Source organism: Lepisma saccharinum, chromosome 1 (assembly GCF_977018435.1).
Source record: "Lepisma saccharinum chromosome 1, izLepSacc3.1, whole genome shotgun sequence".
Lineage (NCBI taxonomy): Eukaryota > Metazoa > Arthropoda > Insecta > Zygentoma > Lepismatidae > Lepisma > Lepisma saccharinum.
Window position 1 is genome coordinate 202,089,792 of NC_139229.1, and position 7,741 is coordinate 202,097,532.

Here is a 7,741-nt window from a genome sequence, read left to right on the forward strand (position 1 = left end):
TTCTAAAAACTGGGAGCCAGTTGTTTCTCTGAGGAGAAGGGTCACATTGACCCCTATTTAGAATCCCTTCTGTTTTCCCAGTGTCTGCATAATATCTTGTAATCTTATTTTATATATGTTAGTCGGTAGGACGTTTACTGCCACTTGGAAGACGAGGGTTTTATTCCCAGGGCGGATGTTCAAAAGTCGGAATTTAGTGACCTTGCCAGCTTCGTCGCCTTGTAATAAAAGCTCCCGGGTTCGATACACGGTGGAAGCAGGTAGTGGTTCGGATCCCACTTTGAAATATAGGTCCAGTCCCGATTAGCCTTACTGTGCATCAAGTGGACTTATAACACCAACTCAATCAATCAATCAATCTTTACCACTATTCTTTACCTTCGCAATTATTCACAAGTGGTAAAACATAGATCATATGACATCACAAAATATCTAAAAATTCATATGCGTCCTTTTGCAATTTCTTTCCCAGTATGGCTTGCCAATACTCCATTTTCCACCAAATATTACTTAAGTGATAACGAATACGTCTTGACCCATTTTTCAATTATCAATAATCCCATTTCTAATAATATATCACATAACGTGTAAAACTGTCCAATTTCCAAACAAATTAATATGCCCTGGAACATTTTCGGATAATAATTCATGCTCAACCTTGTAAAAAAGTTTGTTTTCTGATCAAATCCAACACACGCCCATTTTTTACTTCCATTTACTCCGAACTGCTTCCTCTTATCAACATTAACTCCTCCAGATTGTTACAACGGTTTTTCTTATCAAGGTACGAAAAAGGCATATAAGGGGAATATAAGATGTCCGTAGCCGAATGTAATCAATTGTCGAACCATGGACCCCTTTAATCTTTTCAAACTTGTCGTCAAGAGACAGTTTCATGTTGTGTTTTCTTGCTTTATCGCAGATCTGCGTGAATCTAATGGGCAAAAAAGCAATAGTGCAGTGAAGGATATAATCGGAGAGATTTCCAAAAATCTAATACGCCCTGGAGCATTTTTGGATACAATTTCATCCTCAAACTTGTAAAACGTTTGTTCAATATTCAATTCCAACCCCCACCCATTATTTACTCCTTTCCATTCTCAACATTTTCCCTCTACCACCATTAAAAACCACCCCAAATTGTTCCAACGGTTTTTTCTTATCAAAATATAAAATAGGTATATGAGGTGAATTTATGATGTTCGTAGGAAAATGCTCCATCGAGTCTCGAACAAGGGACCTTTTCAAATTTGTCTTCGAGAGTCAGTTTACTGTTCAATTATCTGCTCGACAAATCATTCGTGTTGTGTTTTATTGCTTTGTCGCAGCTCTGTGTGAATCTAAAAAGGAAAAAAACAGCAGTGAAGGATATACTCTAAAAGAAAAGAGGGAGGGAGTGTCTTTTTCTCTTATGTTTCTTTCGGGTTGTTTTTATCACTCTTTGTATTTTATTTATTTTTTTCTCCTTTCGAGTCACAATACAAAAGGGAAAAAAACAGAATGAGGGAATTTGTATATCTCTTTATTTTTTCCTTTGTTCCTCTAACTTTTTGACTCTTTCTCTATATCTTTCTTTTCTTTTTCACAGCCGTACATAGAGAAACAAGAGAGAAAAATTGTTTTTCTTTCTATTTCATCTCCCTTTCTTAATCTTCATCTCTCTCTCTCTCTCTCTCTCTCTCTCTCTCTCTCTCTCTCACACACACACACTCTCTCCTTCTTTGTTTCTCTCTTTTTCTCCCTGCATGCTATTATTCAGCTTGGCATCGGTTTTGTTCTAATATGCAAAAGCAGAAAATGTTAGTTCCATTGTACAAATCGGTTCATTTGCAGAAAACGCGATAAAATAACACAGTTGGACGTGTTGATCACAAGGACTCGAAATTTTAATTTCAAACACAGCTCTGTTAAAATATCGAGGCATAAGATCCAACTTTGAAATTGGTGTATCGTAATCGGGTATCGATTCTGGGACCCCTTTATCATAATGCGAAACATTACCATTATGTCACCGCTTGATTATCTTAATTTCTTTACTGTCGCATTCCTGCCACTTTTCTTTCATTACAACATTGTGAAATGCAGTGTGGTATCCACATCGGGTATCTAACCAGCAACCTTTGAACCTTTCAAATTTGTCTTCAAGAGCACCGGGTTCGATCGTAGACTGGTGTCTCCACTAGGTGTCCGTTCCTGGAACCTTGAACATTTGCGTTACCCGGTATTATAATCCGGGGGGCCCTTGTATCATTGCATATTAACAACATTACAACTACAACTTGCAAAATACAAAAAATAATTCTCTCGATTGTTTTAGCTTTGTAATATTCACATAGATTTAATGTGATAACCACTACTATTACTTCTGGAAACTCTTTTCTTAATCTACACACATTTATCAAGTTTGACTGTTGGCAACTTCCAAGACTTTACGCTCAAATCTTACATTTCCGAGAAATTTCTCGCCACACGTCTCCAAAGACTTTGTGTGTCCGGACAATGTGTGTTTCCACCGGGTATTTAGCCAGGCATTTTTATTACAAGGTAACAACATTATCGGGTAAATTTGAGATGGACATAGAATGGATAATTTCATTAGGTGCCAAACCCGGGACAGTTGAATACAAGACAATAAGATAGGTTACCATTACAACGTTAATTCATTGAGATAATTTATTTAATGTAGAATTCCAACCGCTCTGAGTTAATAGTTCCAGTTTAGTTTTTACGTCCATTTCATTCACAAAATCAATAAGCACAATAGGACCTACAGTTTGCAAAGTGAGATCCAAACCACCATGCCCTCCATCTTATTGCCTATTGCATACATTTATATACAATACACCACCATTCATTTCATTGTAAATAATTTATATATGCACCAATCATGTACTTCAAAAATTGTAACTGAACATTCATAAACTTTAAACTTTAAACATATTTTATTTCTTGTAATCATTACAATATGAAACAGTATAATTTCCAAACATTTAATTGCACCGTTTTTTACATCTTCACATTTGCATTTTTTCTGTACTTACCACATTTTTACTTTTCATAATACCACAGTCTTTTTCATCAGCGTGAAAAAACGCTTCACACTATCCACTTATGGACATTCACATTCTTTTTTTCTAACAATTACTTATCCACCCATTTTACTTTTTCGGTAAAGAGAATAGTGGGCCTACAGTTTTAAACAAAACCTCACATTGTTTAAAATATTAACATACTTTATTTGATTGGTTAACATATTTTTAACATAAGTTTAAACACAAAACCTATTGCTTATAATCCGACAACCTTAACCAGTGCACCTCGGCATTGTTCTTTCTAACTGCCTTATAGAAAAATCTTTTCACTATAGACGGATCCCTTATAGATTTATTGTTGTAAAACTCAACCCTTTTACACAAGCTCGTACCCCGCTACAACAGGATGTAACATAACACCAGTCGCATCGAATTTTTGCTGACGCGTAGGAACGAAGAGCTGTCATTCTACTATCCTAACTGTCTTTTTGGTAGAAGTTTTTCATTAAATATATATTTTTTTCTTAATTGGTAATTTCCAATTTTACCTAAGTAGGGGTCCAATAAATAAACGTTAAGAAAAACAGGAAAAAAAAACTACAGAAGATGTCCAGAATTCTGATGTGTTATTTTGGTAGACACCCTGTTATTGAACTAAAAACTACCCAAAATGAAACTTCTGGAACCATTTCAAATTACGGTAATTGCTGAATATGTGTTTGTCATCATAGGTCATAACGCAAATGTTGACAGAGTACTTTCATTACCATCAGCACAAAAGACTCAAGAGAGAAATGATTTTTTCATAATGTCTGTAAAATGTTTAGTACTGGCCCCTATAATTTCAAGGATTTTAACATAAATATATTTTGACTAAACCTGAAATTTTGAGAAAAATTGGCTGCTCTGAGAGGTACCACTTCAATCATGTAGTAAGAGGTGTATTGTTTAGTATGATTTTCAATTACTTCCTAACGTGTTCTATAGAAGTATGTATTATTTATTGAGAACGTTTCGTGTCCTATATTTTGACTTAATGTCATACATTTTGGGACAGCATTTCCTACATTTCCCTTATATAGATCTGGTAAGCCTAACTATGAATAAAATGATTATATTATATAATGACAATTTTTTGTTTCTAAAACCTGGGACACAGTTGTATCTCTATAGGGAAGAGTCATACTGAACCCTATTTAGCATCACTACTGTCTTCCCAGTGTCTCCACAATCTCTTGGAAACTTATTTTATATATGTTAGTCGGTAGGACATTTACTGCCAAGTGGAAAACGAGGTTTTGATACCCAGGGCGGATGATCAAAGTCGGAATTTTTCCGGCATTGTCTCTGCATAAAGTGGCCCCATGGTTCACCCAGCCTCAAATAAATGGGTACCTGGGGGTAAGGTGCAACAATTACGATATGAAAGATTTGATTATATTATGGTCTTGTAAATGAGCAGCAGAAATTCCTGCAACTTGAAAATTGTTAATAATCAAACTCCTTCACACACTATAAAAGTCTTCTTGAAGTGATAAAAATAAATCTAAGAACAAGAAATAGCTGTTATTCATTGTTTTCGTTGTGACACTCCCAATGCCGTTCAACTCGAAAACAGCCCTGGAAACCTAGGTGTCGGGGTGGGAAGAGTGTAACATGTAAAACGACCGATATTATTGTGGAATCCATATCTAGTTTTAGAGGCCGCTAAGATGAATAGTAACACTCCCAATCGGGGCCGCTAAGATGAATAGCGACACTCCCAATGCAGTTCAACTCCAAGTTCATAACATATCGGCATGGCGAGTGAGAGGCGGTGTAAAAAACGACCTACAATAGTGTCGAATCCACATTAGAGTCGTTAAGCTAATTGGTGACATTCAAGATGACATTTACCTGCAAATAAAATTAGTTACATTGGCAGCCCTATGGGTGGGGGTGCTAATGGGTGACGTGTAAAAATAAGCCAAAACGATTTATATTAATGTGGAATCCATAATTTCGGGGTCGCTAGAGTGAATAGTAACACACTAAATGCCGTTCCAGTCTAGGAGTCCCCTAGCACCCCTACGTATTGGATTGGGAAGAAAGTGGCATGTAAAACAACGGATATTACTGTAGAATACATAGTTTTCGGGGTCGCTAAGATGAATAGTGACACTCCAATGCCGTTCAAATCCTAGACATCCCTGGCACCCCTCGAGGTTGGGTTTGGTAATAGGGTGACATGTAAAACGACCGATATTAGTGTGGAAAACATAGTTTTCGGGGCCGCTAAGATGAATAGCGACACTCCCAATGCAGTTCAACTCCAAGTTCATTTTACACTATAGTGAGAATTCAATATTTTCCTGTCTAATAGAAGATTGAGATAAAAAATACCAGGGAAACGCTGGGCAATCAGCTAGTAGTAAATGAACAAGAAATTTGTAAACTTGTTCAGGTCACCAGAACGGGCAAATACTAAAATACAAACTCAAAGTTATTAAATATAGCTATTTATAGAATCTCCAACTATATATATTTTTCTTATTGTTGTTATTTTTTGTTTCTTATTGTGCTTGAATTTGTATTTTATGTATGAAAATTGAAAATAAAGAAGACAAGAGAGAGTACAAAAAGGCGGGGGAACAGTTTAAATTCAGGAAACTGACGTCCTGGTTTATTTAAGTCTCCAGGACATTAAGGGCATGCGTTCAAATGTATGCGGGCGAAGGCGGTTTACTTCGGAGGTTCCCCCCTTGTTTCCTTGCATTTAATTAAAATATTTTTTTGGTTAATAGTTTCAGGCGCCCTTAGTGTTTCAAAAATTTTCCGCAGCGCCAAAGTTATAAGTTAGTGTGGTTAGTTTGCTTATCTTAAGTTTCAAAATAAACACATAGTTCAAATTCAGCAACATTTTAAATGTATCAAGTACTAAATAAGCACATATTTGGGACAATTAGATCATTTCAGTGAAAATATTGGAATATTTTCGAGGCTCCCCACGGCGCTGTGATGCGCACTTTAGGAACCACTGGTCTAGATATTCGCAATACTTTAATTAGCTAACATAGTCACGACACTATTGCAAATATCTAGAGAACAACGAAAGTAAATCACACGAAGACTCACGTGAATGCTCTGGAAGGAATTTAAAGCACATAGAATTTCTCAGATATTTTGTTATCATAGAGTCTAGCGGTTCTAAAAAGGAGAATAAATTTCGAGAACGCCTTTGTTGGCGTCGGTAAATGGTCCGACCTTAAGTGATTCTTTAAATTATCACCCATTTTTCATTATGACTTAAAGTTATAAATTGTGTCAATAAGTGTTCGGAAATCTATACTTATACCTACTGTATATAGGAGGATGGAGATTTTGTTTAAATTAAAGATTGTGAGGAGATGAGAGAAATCTCGGTTTTATATCAGTCACGAGTCGAATTTCGAGACAAACTTTCGATGGTCTTTTAAAACTAAAGACGAAAATGATACCAAAGATTTCAAGAATGCTTGAGACCAGATCCATGAGAGCCTCCCCTTCCCCTCTCTCTTCCTCTCTCCCTTTCTCTCTTTAAGGAAATCAAGAATTAATTAATATCACTAATTCGTAGTAGGCGTGGAGTCCTGCTGTTCCTGCAAACAGACGTTTACGGGCATAATGGAAGTGGAAGTGTTAGGTAAACAAATAGTATTTAAGGAAGGTGTATATGCGGTGGAGGCAAATAGTGGGTCGGATCCGACTGTACACAAAGTGGACTTAAAACACCAATTCAATCAATCAATTATGGAAAGCGTTTCTTTACCCTGTATTCAATTTTAAAGTCATTGTAGGCGCTATAGAATCTTTAGATTCCGCCATTGGTGAGCGCAGGTATGGAGTCTTCCAAGTGTACATACTTCATTCTTGTAGCATTAAACAGAGTTCCCTTTATGTATTATCATCTTGTACATTCATAAATAATTGTATGAATCAACGTGAATATTGCTTCATACAACTATTGTTCTCTATTCATCTTCGCCAATTAATATTTACTTACTTATTTATAGTCTAGGCGCATATCTAATCCGTTGGGTTTTTGAATGAAGGGAATATATGACTACCGGTAATAGGTTGCTAGTGTGGTACATAATCATGTACAACCACATGTTTTGGCCGACATCTGGCATATCTCTTGTGTGACGCCATAAATCCAACATGGCTGAACCATTTTTGCACTAACAAAGAAAATCGATCATAACTCCTTTAAGAATGGCTTTAGACAAAGTCTTGTAGATACAGTATTTGTTCAGAATTGAAAACGGAACAAAATCGATTCTTCCAGGTTTTTTTCGTATCACGCACTGTTATAGATATATCCAGTGAAACTATTTTGCGTCCTTTTCTGCAAGGATTCTAAGCGTATTTTACACTTTACTTGACATTCTTTATATAAATGGCAAAAATACCGCATGTGATATTTTCTTGATGCCTACTATGTGGAGTATATTTTATGTGACGTCATACATCCAAGATGTCGCCTCTGCAGACATTAAGAAAGATAAACGACTATACCTTCTAATCTCTTTTGGAGTCATGTTAACCATTTGTAAGTTTGTTGGGTGTTTATACGAAGCGAATAGATGTGTAACGAGGATGCCTTCATTTGGAGGCATGCAATCATGCATTACTACAGGTGTCTTGCTGGAAAATGTGTCAGAGATCATACATGACGTCGGAAATACAAG